Genomic DNA, 17,083 nt, shown 5'->3' on the forward strand with positions numbered 1-17,083 from the left:
AAAAATGTCATTCTCTCATAAATAAAACATCATTTTTTATTTAAAACATGTTTAAACGTTGTATTTAAAATTTTAGATTATAACCAATTAAATTATGGTTGTTCGTCCACATAGGGGCCTATTTTGACAAAGTTCTTCCATCAATACACAGTTTTGCCATACATTCACAGTTTTGCCTTCCCGCACTGACAAAAATGGTTTCGGATCGAACTAAATTGATTCTATATCGATTTTAAATTGATCGAAATTGATTAACGATGTACATTTTACAAACTCAATTGATTTAAAATCAATTTAAAGCAATTTTTTTCGAAAATTTTAAATTGATTTCAATCTCTAAAAAATCGATTTAAATCAATTTGGATGGATTTTTCGACTCACTAAAATCCATCCGAAACACACTTAAATCTAATTTGAATCGATTTAAATTGATCTTTTTGAAAATTTCAAATCACTTTAAGTGTCTAAGAAATCGAGTTAAATCGATTTGGAGGGATTTTCAGACCCACTAAAATCAGACCCGCTAGCAAGGCGAAAAAACATACCCTTTAAGAAATTTGTTGGTTTTTTTTAATCTCGATTTTTAAATACAAACACCCGTGCCAGAAATTCTATAATTCAATAAAATGATCCACATAAATCAGATTTAAAGTTCGAAATAGGCAATGAAATTATAGAAAATTTTGTAAATCCTATGTTACAAACAAGAAAAGGGTCAGAATAAATTAAAATTTACTCCCATTAATATGCAATTAAATCATACAAAATTATGAAGATAAATCAGATTTTTGGCAAAATTTTTTAAATGATTCAAGAAACGGGTCAATATAGATCAGTTTTTGAACTCAATATATGCAAGAAAATTAAAGAATTTTATCAACTTTTTGGTATTTTTGATTGGTCTTTTTTATGCTACAATACGCTATGGATGTAAAATGAAAAATGATAAGCAATGGATAAATGCAATAAGAATTCGAAACTGATAAATGTCGAATAAAAAAAATCGATTTAAATCCGTGTAAATCATCTTCAAAATAAAAACAAATTCAGACTGAAAAAAATGCATTCAATCAAAGGTTTGTTTTTTTGGGGCAGCTACACTTCGAGCCCAGAATGTTTATTTTGTGAACTGTAAGTAGATTCCTCAAAAACACTTCTCTATTTGATCTTTCTTTGATTTATGTGTTTTTTTTCTTCGAACCTATACAAATTTCACAGGTTTAAAAACTTGTCTCTGGATTACAGAGAACTACACAAGCAAATTGTGCACTATCCAGTGCAATGTTATACCTCGTTTTGTAATCTTTAAACATTTAAAATCCCACTAAAATCCCGCTAGAGCGCTGCAAAATCCCAAAAATTGCATTAAGATAGAGTTAAAACGATATTTCCAGTTCCTGCGAATCACATAGGAGCTATAAGAGGCCTTAAAAAGCCTGTCTACGTATAATCATTTCCCACATTCCAGAAAGAGTTGTTTTGTTGAGCAAAGTCGTTGTTTGCGATTCAAGGGCATCTTTTCTGCGTCTAAAGCTCTCACGTGGTACGACTGTTCCATCCATAATGGGTCCAGATGTGGTAGACCTGAAGCTAGAGCGCAAAGATAACTCCTTCTCAAACACTATCTTTGCCATGGCAGTAATTTTCTCACTTGGTTCGATGTTCTGAAAGTGAACGCAATACCACTATGCTAAACGCCTCATCATCTTCTCACCCATTTCTGATAAGACTGATAATGTTAACTCAATTGTTGCAAGTAGCTTCCGAGTCATTTTTTTCTGAAGGCAAGGAAGGGGAAAGGAAAATGATTCCAAAAAATGGCAGGTTGTCATATACAAAACACAAAGATTATCTAAAAAAACCTATGAGAATAAAACTGAATCTGTCCAACAGATTGAAACAGTCTTAATTGTTTATTACACAGCTACTCATCAACTGTTGAAGAAAAATAAACATAACATCACTTCTGTAGGCTAGAAATTATTTGTTCTGCAACTACGTTTTATTTTTCCAAATAGGATACAATGATCACAATGGAGAGCAAATTGCATCTATTTTCTACATTTTGCTGTAAAAAATTTATTAATATTTTTTGCACGAACTTTAACCAATGGGCTTCTCAAACTCAGCTTTAACCCTTTTAGAAGGCTTGTTGAAATATTGGAAACGAGAACTAGAAAAAAAAAGATCACCATCCGAATGGGTATATCTTATTTCATGGTGCACCCGAAGTCACAGTCCTAGGACCAAACAATTTCTTCCTCCAAGATAAAGTTAATCAGGCTTTATTTCAGGTTTAATTAATCAAAGTTGAAGTATTAGCGATGATGATTATCTAAAATTAAACCCAAAAACAAGTTTAGTTGGAACACACTGAGTTATAATCGGTTGACTGTACTCATAGAGTATTTTCAGATAAAGTACACTGTCTGCTCATCACCCTATCTTATTTTCGGCCGGATAGATTCGTACAACTTCTTGGTCTAATACCAATCTTAATCTTACTCTTATATCTCCTAGTCTCAAAAGATCTAGTGTATACTGGTTTATCCGAGTTAGTTTCCAGAAGGAGAACAACTGTATTCTAAGTTTTTTTTTCAAATTGCTCTGGTGCTGAAACTACAAGTAGTTTAGCACTTAAAAATAAGTGTAAATGTTAGTTATGGTATATGATTGGGTTGTTAAGAACATTTTATAGAATTAGAGAGTTACAGTTGTGACCAATTAAAAATTCTAGTTTAGAAATGATTCCACCCATCCGGGAATTAGAGAGTTCTTAGTTTTTATTGTTTTAATGTAGTGAAGGACATGTGATGTAGATTCTTTTAGAAGTTGCGAGCATTGATTTCTCGGGGAAGAAGAAGTGTAACTGTTGGTGTTTGACGGGAGAAGATTGTCATGTTCATATTTGTTGATGGGTCTCGTTGATCGTGTTAGTCTTGTGTGATTGTGTCAAGACTTCTGATAAATTCAATGATATCGATTTCGTTAAGTTTGGAGTGAGACTGCGTGCAGGGTGAAGTTAGACTTTCCTGTGTGAAGTGCCAAGTAACTAGGATCTGTACGTGTAGTCAACATCGAAATGGCCATTGGTCTGGTTCAATGGTTTTCCTTTACTGTGATGTTGGGTCCATATTTAAAATTTTTTGAGGTAGTGACTTTAGGCAGCAAATCAAATAGATTTGCCACTCTGAAGTTGGAATGTGATGGAGTTGTCGTCTCTTTTGCTGCTCGTCTTTTGGGCTTTACTAAATCTATACATACTGCTTTTATCTTTTATATATATAAATTTCTTTGTTAGTTTTGGTTTTAGTTTTGATTTATTATTAAAAGTTTTCGCAAAGCGTTTTTATATTAGTTTGATTATGTTTAAAGATTCGCTCACCCTAGAGCACCTCTTGGCAAAATTAGAGTGTGAGTCACAAAGCGTGATGTAGCGCGGTGGGTGACGCCGGCTGTAGGGCATGCGCAGGACGTCCCTCTGGTTGGTGAGGCCAGTAGTTGGGTATAATTTTGAGGTCTCTTTGCGCAGAGTCTCTTTTTGTGTTCAACCTTATGTTTCGTTTTTAATACTTGTTTTTTTCTCTTTTTGTTCTGGCTATGTCTTTTTCTCAAAAATCGAATCTTTTGCTTTGGTTTTGTCCTCCGACTTTCTGTGTTTTATTCGATTGTGGAAGAACTTGAAAATGGTCTTCAAAAGAACAAAATATCCGGTTTAAATCAGGTTTTAGTCTGGTCTGAGTACCGCGGGCTTTTCTTTTCTTAGTAGTAAGCTTGCATTGGTTAGTTTGGTTTATTTTAAATTCCAACCGCGTTAAAGGAAAGTTTGAAATGTGTGAAAACTGGTTAGAGTTGTTATCAGTGAAAGTTAAAACTTAAACTCATTATTTTAAAAAATTCTTCGTGGACGAGCTGTGCGATTGTGGAAAGAAATTATGGGCGAGTGAATGGTTCAAATCTTATAAAAGCATTGTCTTGTAAAAATGTTGGTACTTGTATGAATTTATCTGCAAGTTTTTATGAACTTACTGCGGTGAAATTTATTTTAACTGTTTTTTGGGAAGTTTTTTATTGATGATTTCACTGCTTAGTAAGGAGAAAATTATTGCCTAGGGGATCATTTTTAATTTACTGCTATTTATGAGAAATTTAAACATTTTGAATTTTTTTGCATTAAGCTAACGAGTTTTGAATTTTTGGGAAAGAAATATTCAGTTTTTTTCTTTTTTGTTTGGTTTAGATGATGGTGTGATGAGATCTAAAAAAATTGAAACATTTATAAAAAAACGGTTAGTTGTGTTTTGAATTGATTAGTGTAGAATACATAAGTATACTTACTTAACCATCAGCAAAAGAAAATCTATTTGGAAAAATATCGTGAATGACATTTGATGTTGTTAGAATTTTACCAATTAAGCGGGTGATATATTTAGTTTGCAGTAGTGGCCACCGCAATTCAAGTGCATTGATGATCTTATGCTCTTCACTACTTGGTGAGAGTTCAAACGATGTGTTTTGGATTAGATTAGAGAGCTTATGATTAAATTTAGTGTTATGTGTGTGTTCTAGGATTGAGATTTCAACGGGCTGTATATATTTGTGAGGGACAATTAGAGGACAGGCTTTATCAACACTAAAATTTCGCGTTAGTGGGCAGAATATATACATTTGTCTGATAGCGTCGTAGTGCCTAAGGATTCTTTGCATGTTAGTGTCTTTGATACAATATGTGAAGTTAAAGAAAAATGGTGCCGCGTTTTTGGAGTTAATAAACTGAAACAGATGGTGTGAGTTTCGTGATGGTGTATCAGTTGTGTTATGGTGTGCAAAGAATTTATAGTAAGTGTATGTGTGAGTTTATTTTGTGCGTAACATATATTGATGTGAGCAGTGTAAGTCATGATCTCTGGGTGTTGGGAAATTAAAGGTTAATGAAAAATGGTTAAAATTATTGAAATAAGAGTCGTTTGTGTCGCGAAGTGCTGCGGAATTAATGTGGTCAAATTTTTGATTCATGCAGTTGATAGTAAAAACACTAGAGGATTTGATGAAAATTTTCTCAGTTAGTTGGGGGTTAGCGTTAGTATCGTCATTTGAAAAGATATCTTCATTGGGTCGCGCAATGGCGTGATTATAATGGTTAATTGAAAATCTATAAGCTTTTTCTGCTGTGAATCATTTTAGTGTTTGGTTTAATCCGATAGTTGTGAACTTTTTTTCTTGAAGTGCTGTAGTGAGATGATATATCCTAGTTTGACATAATTCGTTGCCATCTGGATTATTATATGGTGGGAGTGGTAACGGGTTACTGAAAGGATACTATGAGGTCCATGAAAGTGTCAGAAATCATGCGTTTTCGTTAACATAATTTGGTTGGTCATTGTTAGGATTTGAGTGATAGTAAGTATATTGTGAAAAAAAATGGTAAGTATACTCGGATAAATTCTTTTGTGTTAGTATGAGGTGGATGATCCCTGAACATCTGAGCTGGTCGGGGGTTAGAATGGAATGGAGTATTGGGGGAGTTTTCGTTTAATACTCGGTGGGCTCGGGTTTGTCCAGTTGTGGATGGGGACTTGGAGGATTCTGAAGATGTCATGGTCTGTGAGTGGTGATAAATGGTTAGTGTGTTGGTGTGTTGTAGTTGTTTTTGAAGAATTCTGAAGTTATCTAATTCGTTTTCAAGTTCAGTATCGACGGTACTAGAGTAGTCAAGTGGGTCGCTGTAGATTGGGGTTGATTGGGGTTGCTTCAGTGTCGGAGGGAGGGGCTGAGGAAGGTTCATCGGCGATTTGAGTATGGATGGGTTGAAAGGGGCGTTGGGAAAAAGTGGATGGGCTAGGTTCGGAGTCTACAAGTTCATCCGGGGTTTCAATACCAGAGTTATTAAAATGAGAAATGGTGTGAAAAACTGTGTTCGTTGAAATATTGTCTGAGTCCATGCTTGATGAATTGCTAGTAATTGATGGTTCAGGGTAGGGAGGAAAATCAAAAGGTGGTAAGACTTGGGAGTGACATTTTAGGTTTAATGGGTATGAAAGGGAATGGTTGAGGGATACAATCTGGCGGCTCATCGTGGGCTAAGAAAATGGTTGTTCTGAAAACGCAATTTAGTGGTATGTGGTTGTTCTATAACCTGTTCATACGTCTCGTCTACATTTGGTTGTTGTGCTACAATGTGGGTAACTTGACTTTGTGGGTATCTATGACTTTTTGAGATGTGCTCTGTTAGAGATATGTTCCAGTGATTTCGTGGTACTAAAAACAATGAATGGTTATTTTGTAATGTATGTTTTTGTGGTGCATTAGGTGTTGTGTTTCTAATGTCTTGTGAATTATCGTATGTATTGGGTGTAGTTGATAGTTTTCTATTGTTTTCACTTATTTGATCGTCTAAAATATTTTGTTAACTGATTTTGAAAATATTCCAAAAAGATATGCGAAAAAAATGCGCGCTACACTTGCATGCTTGTTCACTTGTGTGTGTTTTGCGCATGTATTATAAATTTCTTTCAGTAATGAAAAAAGAAGTCCAAAAAAATTGAACATTGCATATAATCTAGTCAATTTTTCCAAGGGCCATCTTAGAAAGGCGAGTAGTCTTTTTAAGTTTACAAAACAAAAGATAATGATAGGGGAAATATCTTGTGGTTGGTATTTATTACCGTTTAGATAAATGCAATCTTTTATATCATTAAAAAATCCACTGTACTCTTGGTCGATGGATTGTCTTTGTATTGTGTCCATTTTTGCGAGGAGTTCTTGAAATTGTTGTGTGCGGATGTGATGTTGTATATCTGATCTGGAGTGTATACCTATTGATTGTAGATTTATATTTGGGTTTCTAGCAATAGCTTTAGTACTTTCTGGTGAAACTTTCTGTAATTGTGGCATAAGTGTTGGGTAGGGTGTGAGATGCGTGTCAACAAAATTTATCCTATTTTTGTAGAAAAGGTTGATTTTTTGTAACATCTTTTATCTTCAAATACATATAATGGTGATACTTTTTTCGTACATGTGTAATGCCAAAAAATAATTCCTCCGAAGTCAATAAAATTTGATCTAATTCCCGACAAAAATTATCCTGCATAAGATATTTTTAGTACTGCAAGTCCATGATGAAGCGTTTCTAATTCTGATAGTGAAATTCTAACCACAAAAAAAAACAGAAATTGTATGTAACAATTTCATATCTAAGTGGATTTCATAGTGAATTGCACCAAAAAATGTATTGTTCATAAGTGATAGTTCTTGTAAGTGAGTACTGCTTTTGTCTAGTGGTTTAAATTTACTATCAGTTCTTCTTGCAATTTTTAGAAATATTACTGGGATGTATGAATTTTCGTCGTTTTTGGTAACGTGATGTGTTAGATCTGGTATAATTATTCGATTTCCTGTGTTCATTTCGAGTTTTTTTTTTATTTGAGAAGAATTTCTGAGTATTGGGTTTTATAAAGTGAAGTGTTATATTTGCAAGCGAGTCCTGTTTCTGGGTAGATTTGAAAACGTGTTGGTTTGTTTTCTTTATCTTTGATAAAGAAAACGTTGATTGTTTTGTCCTATTTTTTCAAGGATTACTTCATCATAAGTGATGGATTCAATAAAATACTTTTGATGAAAATTAACCACTCTTGAGTGTATTTTTGCAACTTGAAATGTGGTACATGTGTGCTCGGGGAACCAAACAATTGTTGCTTGTATTCTTGTTGTTGGATCGCAATATCCTTGGTCGTTTTTACAAGGTAATCGGTTTTCTTAATAAATAATAGTGTCATCTTTTAAATCTCGTGTTAATTGTACTTTTTCTTCTTCGATTTTCTAATCAAAATACATAATTTTTTGACACCCTTTGTTTTGTTGTGTCAGCTTTGCAATTAGAAGGGTTCTTAATTCCAACGTGTGGTGTGGTATCCAATTTTAATCATGGAGATCATAAGTTAGTTGTTTTTGTGCGCCGTGGAATGGGGATTTGTCATCTAGTTTTATATGACCTCGGTATCTTTCAAGGTCCGCTCGATGTGCAGAGTCTGGAAAATTTTTGTGCCTTTTTTGTGGTTAATTTTAATCGATTAAGTTCGTTTTTACAAACCTTGTGGCTAAGATGAAAGAGTCTTTCTATATTCTTTTGATAGAAAGATTCTTGATCAAGTCTCTTTTGTTTCCGTTTGAGACTTGAGCACCATGAAATTTTTTCTCTGAGAATGTTGCTGTAAACTTGTATCCTGTTAATGTTGTAGCTCTAGCTTTTGAATAAAGTATCACTTCTATGTTTGTTGTTTCTATGTCTTGTGGTTCGGATTCGCATTGAGTTACTTGATTTTTGGCGTTTTAATGTAGTGTTTTTTTTTGTTCGTTTTCTTCACAATCATAATGTGTGACTAATAAATCTTGGGGTCCCGTTCGAGGGGAAGGGTTTTTATGATTTTGTGTTTCTGAAAAAATAAAAGAGGATAGGGTTCGGCAGCTAAAAATTTTTTTAAAAAAACGTTTGTAGGATAGTCTTGAATAGGGATTATAGAATATAATGTATCTAAGTGTCTTTTTTTTATATCTATCGTAATTACAGATAATTTCTGTTGTGATGAATGGGTGAGGTAACAATTGAGCTGTCATATCTGGTGGAGCTAAGGGAAGAGGGTGGTGTACTAGATTGTTTAGTTTTATTGTTATTTCAAATTTAAGCGTTAAATTGTCTTGAGTGAGGATTTGTATATTGTGTTCCTGTATGTCTTTATGAATGTCGTATCTATATTGTCACCTGTTGAGTTCCCATTTATGTAGTCTGTTACTGTCGAGGAGTTGACCGAATAGTGGAGGAGGTGCTACGAATGTATTCCAATCAAATCGTAGGGGTGTATTATTGGTTATATATTGGTTATATGTTTCTTATGTCTGACGTCTAAAATTGTAGGAAAAATTGGAGGAAATGATGTTGTTGATATCTGACTTATTGGAGGGGTTGAAGGAAGTGAAAGCGTTGAAGTTGGGGGGGGGGGGGTTAAAGGGGTTTTCACAAGTTTGTTCGGATGTGGGGTTGATCCTAAGTAGTCCGATGGTATGTTTGGAGTTTTTTGTTGTGAGCTAGATTGTAATTGTGGGGATACTTTGGATTGTACTGCTGGAAAGATCTATAGAAATTTGAGTTGGTGATAAGGGTATGTTAAAAGGAAGTCTGAAGAGTTGTAAAGTTTCTATTTTGTCTTGGATGTATGATATTTCTGACAATTGTGGATGTATTTTGGTTTTGACTTAGGTGTCTTGTTCTATTAAGGTCTTGTTGAAAGGCAGGGTATATTTTATATGTTGGTTCGTATTGTGGTTCGCTTAGGGATGCGTGGCGAACTACAGGTTCTAATAATAGTGAATGTCTTTCTTCAAATGTATATGGTTTTTCTTGAAATGAAATTCGTGTTGATGATTGAGGGTGGTTTGTCTGACTGGATGTTGGTGTTGTTGGAAATTCCTGGGATGTTGTAGTCGGTGGGGACTGTTGTGTAAGTTGTTGATTACCAGTTTTGAAAGATTCTTTATAATTTTAACTATGAAGAAAATTTATTTTGGTTATATTATTCTTCTGTGAAAGTGATTAGGATTTTTTTTGCTCGTGCAAAAGTTATTATTGCCTTTTTGATACATTTGTATATTGTCAAAATTAGGAAAATTAGAAATGTGAAACATATTACTAAAAGAAGAAAAAAGTCTTTTTTGTTGTAAAATTGTTTTAACATTTAGATAATTGATGAAATATTGTACTGAGGAGGTGGTCAAAGATTTTTGCAAAGTTGAGATAAGTTTTGTGGAGTGAATAGAAAATTTGAAAAAATGCAAAAAATTACAAGTAGAAAGAGAAATAATTCGAAAGTATCTATAAATAAAATTTGATGTTATGAAAAAAGATTGATATGATTGAAAAAAATTTTGAAGTTGTTTTTCTTAGAAGACTGATTGATTCGGAAAGAAGCATTTGAGAATTGATTAGTTCCGATCCGACTTATTTTTTCTGTTGAGGCAAAATTTGAGTGTGGTTGGATTGTTTATTGAAATTTGACAAGTGGGTTGAAAATGGGCAATTTTTGGTGAAGAAGAAGTCTGAAGGTCTAGGAGTGAGTTTCCTGATTTTTTTAGTTGATGATCGGGTGTATCTAGGAGTTATTCGTAATTAGGTTAAATGACCAGGTCCTATTTTTTCTTTAAGAAAATATAACAATTTTTAGGGAAATCTGGAGTGTAAGTTGGGACAATATTGTTGATTTTTGTAACAGTTGATAGGGGAGGGTTGTAATATTTAGATTTTGTTTATTCCGGTAGTCAAATATGAGCGTGTTGCTTTTTTTTGAACTGGGGGTCCTTTAGTTACAGTTATACATATGTTTGAAGTTTGCAAAGTGTCGGCTAAAGAAGCGGTGTCAGAATGAGATGATGTTTAGATAGCTTCTGATTGGCTAAAGTTGAACTAGTTGTTCAAGAGTGTCAGCATAAATATTGAAAAGAAAAAAAGTTGCTACATTTCTGAAAGTTTAAAAATGATAAGTAATTAGAAAGAAGTTTTTGAAAACCAACTTTTTTTAGTGTTTTAGGTTGTGGAACGAAGGTTTTTTAATCTTTTCATGGTTGATTTCCAAGTCGTGATGACTGTCGGTTTTGAAAGGTTTCTTTTGTTACCTGTGGTAAAAAAAGTTTTCCTAATTTTTGAGGTATTTGTTTGTTTTATATTTCTCGGGATTTTTGTCGAGTATCGTTTGTTTCTAAGATTTGTGGTAAATCAATCGTATCGATTGTTTGTTTTTGATTATTGCTTGAGTTGTTGTGGACAATTTTAAGTCAGGTAAAGGAGAAAATTGTGTTAATTCGCGAAGTGCGTATTCTTAAGGGTGGTATGGTAGAAGATTGTTTCTGTGTTGAACAGTTTCTTTTTTATTTGAGTCAATGATTTTTTTAATGTTACATCAGTGAGTTTGTCAAAAATTTCAATTGGTTCTTTTAGGATTGGTTGTAATTTCTTAGATAATTCTTTTTGTATCACAAAATTTGGGATTAGGACAAATTTTCCAATTCTTAAAATAGTAGATGGTGTGAAACATGAATTAATTTAGGAAAGATTTTTTTGTCTTTGTAAAATTTTTTGGCTCTTTTTTGATAAATTCCGCTGTGTTTTTTATCTCTGTTTAGAATCCGTTCGGTATGTGTGCCGGAGGTTAATTTCAAAAAGGGTGGTTGATGAAAATGATCTTCATCGTGCGTATGTAAAAGTAGATTATAACACCTTGATTCCTTTGTGGGTTGGCAAAATTTTGTGCGTTTTTTGAGGAGTTTTGCTGTGAACATTATTGGTTTTCGTGGCTTTTGATTAAAAACCATTTCGTAAGGTGATAGTGTTAGGGTTGATGTTATTTGTAAATTATAAGCTAAAGGAGATAATTTTACGTCTGTTGACCATTCAGTATGTTTTGTATCGTTTCCATTTATGATACATCGGATGTATTCATGTAATGAACAGTTTATTCCTTCGAGTAAACCATTAGTCCATGAGGCCTGAGATGTTCGTTGTTTGTGTTTGACATTATATAGACGGCTTAATGTGATTATTCCATTATTAATGAAACCGGTGCCATTGTCTGTGACAAGGATTTCTGGTAATCCGAATTTCGCTATCCAGTGTTCAAAAAGTGTTGTATATGCATAATAAGCATTACAATGGGGTTCTGGGTTAAGTGCTACGCAGTGTGTATGTTTGTCGACTATGACCATTATAAATAATTTTCCTTCTGAGGATGGTGATATTGGTCTGGTCCTTTTTGTATCAAATAAAATTCTGTGATTGAAGCATAGACTTTGTCCTTTAAATTCTTGTCTTTCTGCAATTTGTTTTTGATTTGGGTGTGGTGGTTTGTTTAATTGGCATGTTATGCAATCAATGCAAAATACTTTAATCCAAATTGGTGCATTTGGGAAGTAAAGATTTTCGATGAAATTTGAGTAGGTTTTTTTCTGATCCGGCATGTGCTTTAGTGTTTAAGAAATGTGAAATGTGAAATGCTATGAGTATCATAATTAGTGGTAAACATGGTACTTTTAGTTCTGAGGTTTGCTATTCTAAAATATTTGTGTTCTCACATATGGATGTATTGTTGAATTTTCTGAAGTATCTTAGAAGTGTTTTGTTCTCTAGAATTGTGATATCTGCTTTTATGGGTTTTGTTTCATAAGTGTGCCAAGACTTTTATTTTCTAATGACTGGGTCAAGATTTTAATAGTTTTGAAGTAGCTCAATTGTTAGTTTCTCTGTATTTAGTGGAAAGATATTTTCAATTTCTAACTTTGAGAGAAGTATGTTATCAAGAGGGTCATGGAGGTTCAAACTTACTTTAAGGTAAATTTTGTATCGATATCTGGAGGTCCTGATAAACTTATATTTTCAGTTAAAATTGCTTTTTCTGTTAAAGGGAATAGATCTGTTCAATACATTTTTGAGAGGTTTTTGTTGTGTGTCGTTTTTGCTCCATGATGAATATGGTATTGGTTTATTTGTAGAGTTTACTAATAGGTCTACTTCTTTGTGATTGTTTTTGCAATCTAATGATAATGGAAAGTGTTGTAAGTTATTCATTTGTCTTTGATCAATGTCAGTTTTTACTGCATAGTTGCATTCTAGTCTTGGTGATGTTTAGTCTTTTGCAAGAAAAAACAATTTTTTGTGGTATTTCTACTGTTGTTTTTCTTGTTAATAACTCAGGTGGTGTGTTTCTACTAAGTGTGTCTGGTAGTGCAAAATTTTTTCCTGCAGTCAAAACTATATGTAGGTTTGGGAGTTTAATTAAAATTAATTGACATTCTGTAAATTCTTTGGTTTGGATTTGATTTATGTGTGCAAAGAAAAACAGTAGGCTTATGATCTGTAAAGAGAACTGTTGGATGTTTTGATCCAAGTATTAAAAATTGATATTCGGTGAAGGTGTATATTATAGCTATGCATTCTCACATAAGAGTCTTGAGTTCAGCTTGTGTAAATAGTCTTGAGTTTGCTTAAATAAGATTCATTTTGTTTGTTCCACTGTGTGATTCTAGTAATGCTGCGCCGATGACAAAATTTGAGGCGTCGCGTATGGCATAAATGGTTGATCTGGTTCTGGAATGGTGTTTGATATTTGTTCAGTGAGAAGTGTTTTTATTTCTTCAAATCTTTTCTGATGTTCTGATGTCCATTCAAAATTATTTTTCTGTCTGAGAATGTTATAAAATGGTTTTAAATATAGTTACATTTTACAGACGTATTTACTTAAGAATTTGAGCATTCCAAGAAATTCTTGAATTTTCTTTTTGTTTGATGGAGGTTGAAGCTTTATGATTGCGTCTATGCGGGATTTGAATGGAGTGATCGTGTTTTCTTCGATAATATGTCCAAGGAACTTAACACGGGTGAAAAAATGTGATTTATCTGGGGCTGCTTTTATGTTTTCTTTAAGTAGTATTCGATGATTTTTTTCTAAGACATTAAACATTTCGTTTTTTGTCTGTGATTGCATGAAAACCTCGTCTGAGTATGTTATGACTTTTCTACTAAGAAGAAGTGGTCAGAAAGTTTTGCTCATAAATGCTGAGAATGCTGCTGGTCCTATGAAAATTCCATAGAAAAGTATTTTAAATTCCTGTTGTTGGTTTTCAATGACGAATTGTGTTAACCGTCGTGATTGTTTATAGAGTGGCATTTGGTTGTATGCACTGTTCATGTCAGCTGTTGTGAAAATTTTTGATTTATTTTTTTGGGATTTACTTGAAGTGGCTCTATAAGCTAATTACATTTAGATTCATCAATGAGTGATTAAGAAATATTGCTTCCAGTACGGTTTTTAATGATTCTCCTTTAGCTAAAATAATAACGGGATTTATGAATGTGTTTCCTTTTGGTTGTTCTTCTGTATTTACTGGGGAAATCTTTTTTTTATTGTTCTAGAATATCTATTAGTCTATTAACTTTGTCTTGCAAGTGGACTGGGACTTTGCTTCCTCGTTACTTTTTGAAAATTGCGTCAGGTTTCGGAGGTAGATATAATGGTGAATTCATTTTTCCAACATCAAATTTAGATGTGGCGTAAACTACTGGGTATTTTAGTGGCAGTTTGGCTAGTTGTTCAAACTCTTTTTGTGTAATTTGAGAATGTTGAAAATTGAACATTGTGAGGAATTTCTGCTGTTTCTTGGTGTATTTTTATTTTATTTACTCTATATGCTACTTCTAATGTGGGAAAATTGTGCAATTGTTTCTCAATAACCTAGAAGTCCTAGAAGTAATGTTTTTTTGTATGGAGAAATATTGTTTATATGTAGTGAAATGATATCTGAATTTGTGTTTTTCGTGTATTTGATGGATGAGATTGTTACTCGGAAAAATTTGTGAATTGCTTTGAATTCAAGGTCTGACATATATAGTTGTTGTTTGTTTTGTTCCATTTTATATTGATGGAGTTGACTTACGGAAAAGTTATATACATATCCTGCTAGTGGTTTCAGGTGTTTTCATTTTTGTTATATAGAGTAAAAATTTGAAAAATTGGTGGTTGTTTTTTTAGTCTTTGAAAAAATGTAAGTGATGAATTTCTTTTTTTTGTGTATTTGTCTTTTATGTGTGTTTTACTATATAAGATATTATTAGTAGGGATATATTTAGTGATAAATAGTATTCCAATAATGATGTGTTTTATATCTGGGATATGGAATGTTCGTTTGAAAGATTTTACTTAAGAGTTTGATCGTGAATAATTGTTTCGATTTTGATTGTTTTGACTGTTTGATCAACCATATCTATTTTGTGAGGTATTTCGTGATTTTCTTTGATCTGGAGATCGTCCACGGTAGTTATATCTGAAGGGTGATTGTTGTCTAGAGTCATTATAGTTGTCAGGAAGTGGTTTTCCTGAACTGTTGTTATTGGGAATATTCTTGTTTGGTATGTTTTGATCTTTTTTCATGTATTGGTAGAAAGATTCAATTGGTTCTCTGTGTTTTTCTGGTTTGTTTTGATTATCTTGTTGTTTTTGTCTACATTCAGCAATGCTGTGTCCGTATCTGCGGCAACAGTTACACCATTTTTTGCATGATTGTTTGCCTTTAAAGCTTGGGTATTTCTCGTAAATATTTAGTATTTGAGTGAATTTTCAGCTAGTTGAGTGTCAGAGTCATGAATATGATTTACTTGTGAAGTAGTGGTTTGGATATTGTTTACATATTGTAAGTTTAAATTTTCTGTTTCTTCCAAATTCATAGTCATTTCAGCTTGTTTTGATTTACCTACTAGTTTTCTGAAGTCGATATCAGGTTCTCGTATTGAAGATGGATGTGATGCTCTTTTTTATTGCTATTTTTTGTAATTGAGGTGTTAGAGTCATCATAAAAATTTCTTTTATTTTTGCATTTTTATAATCATGTTTATTAAGAGAATAAGCTCTTCTTACTAATGTTTCAATTCTTACTGCAAGTTGTTTAATTTTTTCTTTTGGGATTCTACGAATTTCATTGCATAAAACTCTTTGATGTTTTTTTTTCTTTTGGAGTCGAAAAATTTTGAAAGTTTTTGTATGAATCTTTTCTAGTTTGATTTAATATCTATAGGTAAAACTGAAAACCATTTTTGGGCTGCGTCATCAAATGTGGTTTGGATTAAAGATGTTTCTAGGTATCCAATTTTGATGAAGTGGTGTTTTTACTGGTTCGGGTCCTATATTTAAAATCCAATTTGCCGTGACTGCATTTAACTAATCTCCTGCGAATTATCCAGGATCTGTTTCTGTGAATACCGTTAATGGTTTGTTTGAAGATATTGAGAATCCACCCATAAGGTGTGGATTCATAGTCATTTGTAGTGATTCTGCGGCATTTGGTACTTGAGAAAACTTTGTAAGTTGAGTCTTTTTTATTTCATGTTGTTGTAGGTAATATGGTGGTGGGATTTCATTTTGCATTTGTGTTGGATAGTAATTTTGTGTATTCATTGGGTTTCGTGACTGGAAAATATTATATGAGAATGGGTGATGACTTGTTCGCCTTTGTTCGTTTCGTGTATCTGGTTCAAAAAGATCTGGTCGATAGAATTGATCTGGTTGATCGATAATCCAGTTGTTGTAACGATGACTTGTATTAAATTGTTGATTTTGATAATATTATTCATCATCTTCTGAGTAAGGTGGTTGATTCCTTGTATGATGTTTGTTTGCTAAATTTTTATTTTCTTGGAAAAATGGATAACTGTCGCTACCATCTTGTGTGGCTCGTGGCTGATTGTTAAAGAATTTAGACTGAGAACTTGTTGTGGTACATTTTGATTTTGTGATTGCGATTGATTTTGGTTATTCGTATTGGGGGCTTCGTTGTTTTGGAATTTAAAAAAAATATGGTTATGATCTGAGAAATTGTTCCTATTTGATGTTTTTTGCTTAATTGTTTGTCTTGATGTTGTTACTGTTCTAAAATTTTGATTGTTCATCAATGAATTTTTTAGAATAGCTGAAGGTTTCATTGTCGGCTGTATAGTTGTTTGTGGAAATACTGTGTTTTAAGTTTTGGAGTTGTTAGGGTTGGGTGAATAGGAGAAAAGCTTTGTTATGTTGTTGTTGGTGTTGTTTCAACTGTTTCCTCATTTACGAAATGTGATGGAGTTTGAATATCTTTTTGTGCAAGATTTTTTGTTCCGTTTAAATTTTCTTGGTTATTAAAACTAGATTTTAAAATATTATTTCCTTCTCTATCGGTGAATATTGAATTGGGTTTATAGGTGTTGCATCAATAGTAAGTGTAGTTTTTCTAACATGATCTATATTAATGGAAAATGTGGTGACTGCTTGACTTGATATGTCAGTTGGCATAATAATGAATGATGAATGAGACCATTCAGGGTCGCAAACATAATATGTTTCGTCTGCCAATATAGTTTCATTGTCTGAATTTTATGGTTGAAAATTTTTTCTTGCTAGTGAAATTAGGTCAAGATTAGAACAAATTATCAGTTATAGGCCTTGATAGTATCTTTTTAGATCATAATTAATATTTTATGATATATCGTTTTTTAGTGAGATTTTCACGGAATGTATAT

The sequence above is a fragment of the Symsagittifera roscoffensis genome, chromosome 5, assembly GCF_963678635.1.
Source record: "Symsagittifera roscoffensis chromosome 5, txSymRosc1.1, whole genome shotgun sequence".
Classification (NCBI taxonomy): Eukaryota; Metazoa; Xenacoelomorpha; order Acoela; family Convolutidae; genus Symsagittifera; species Symsagittifera roscoffensis.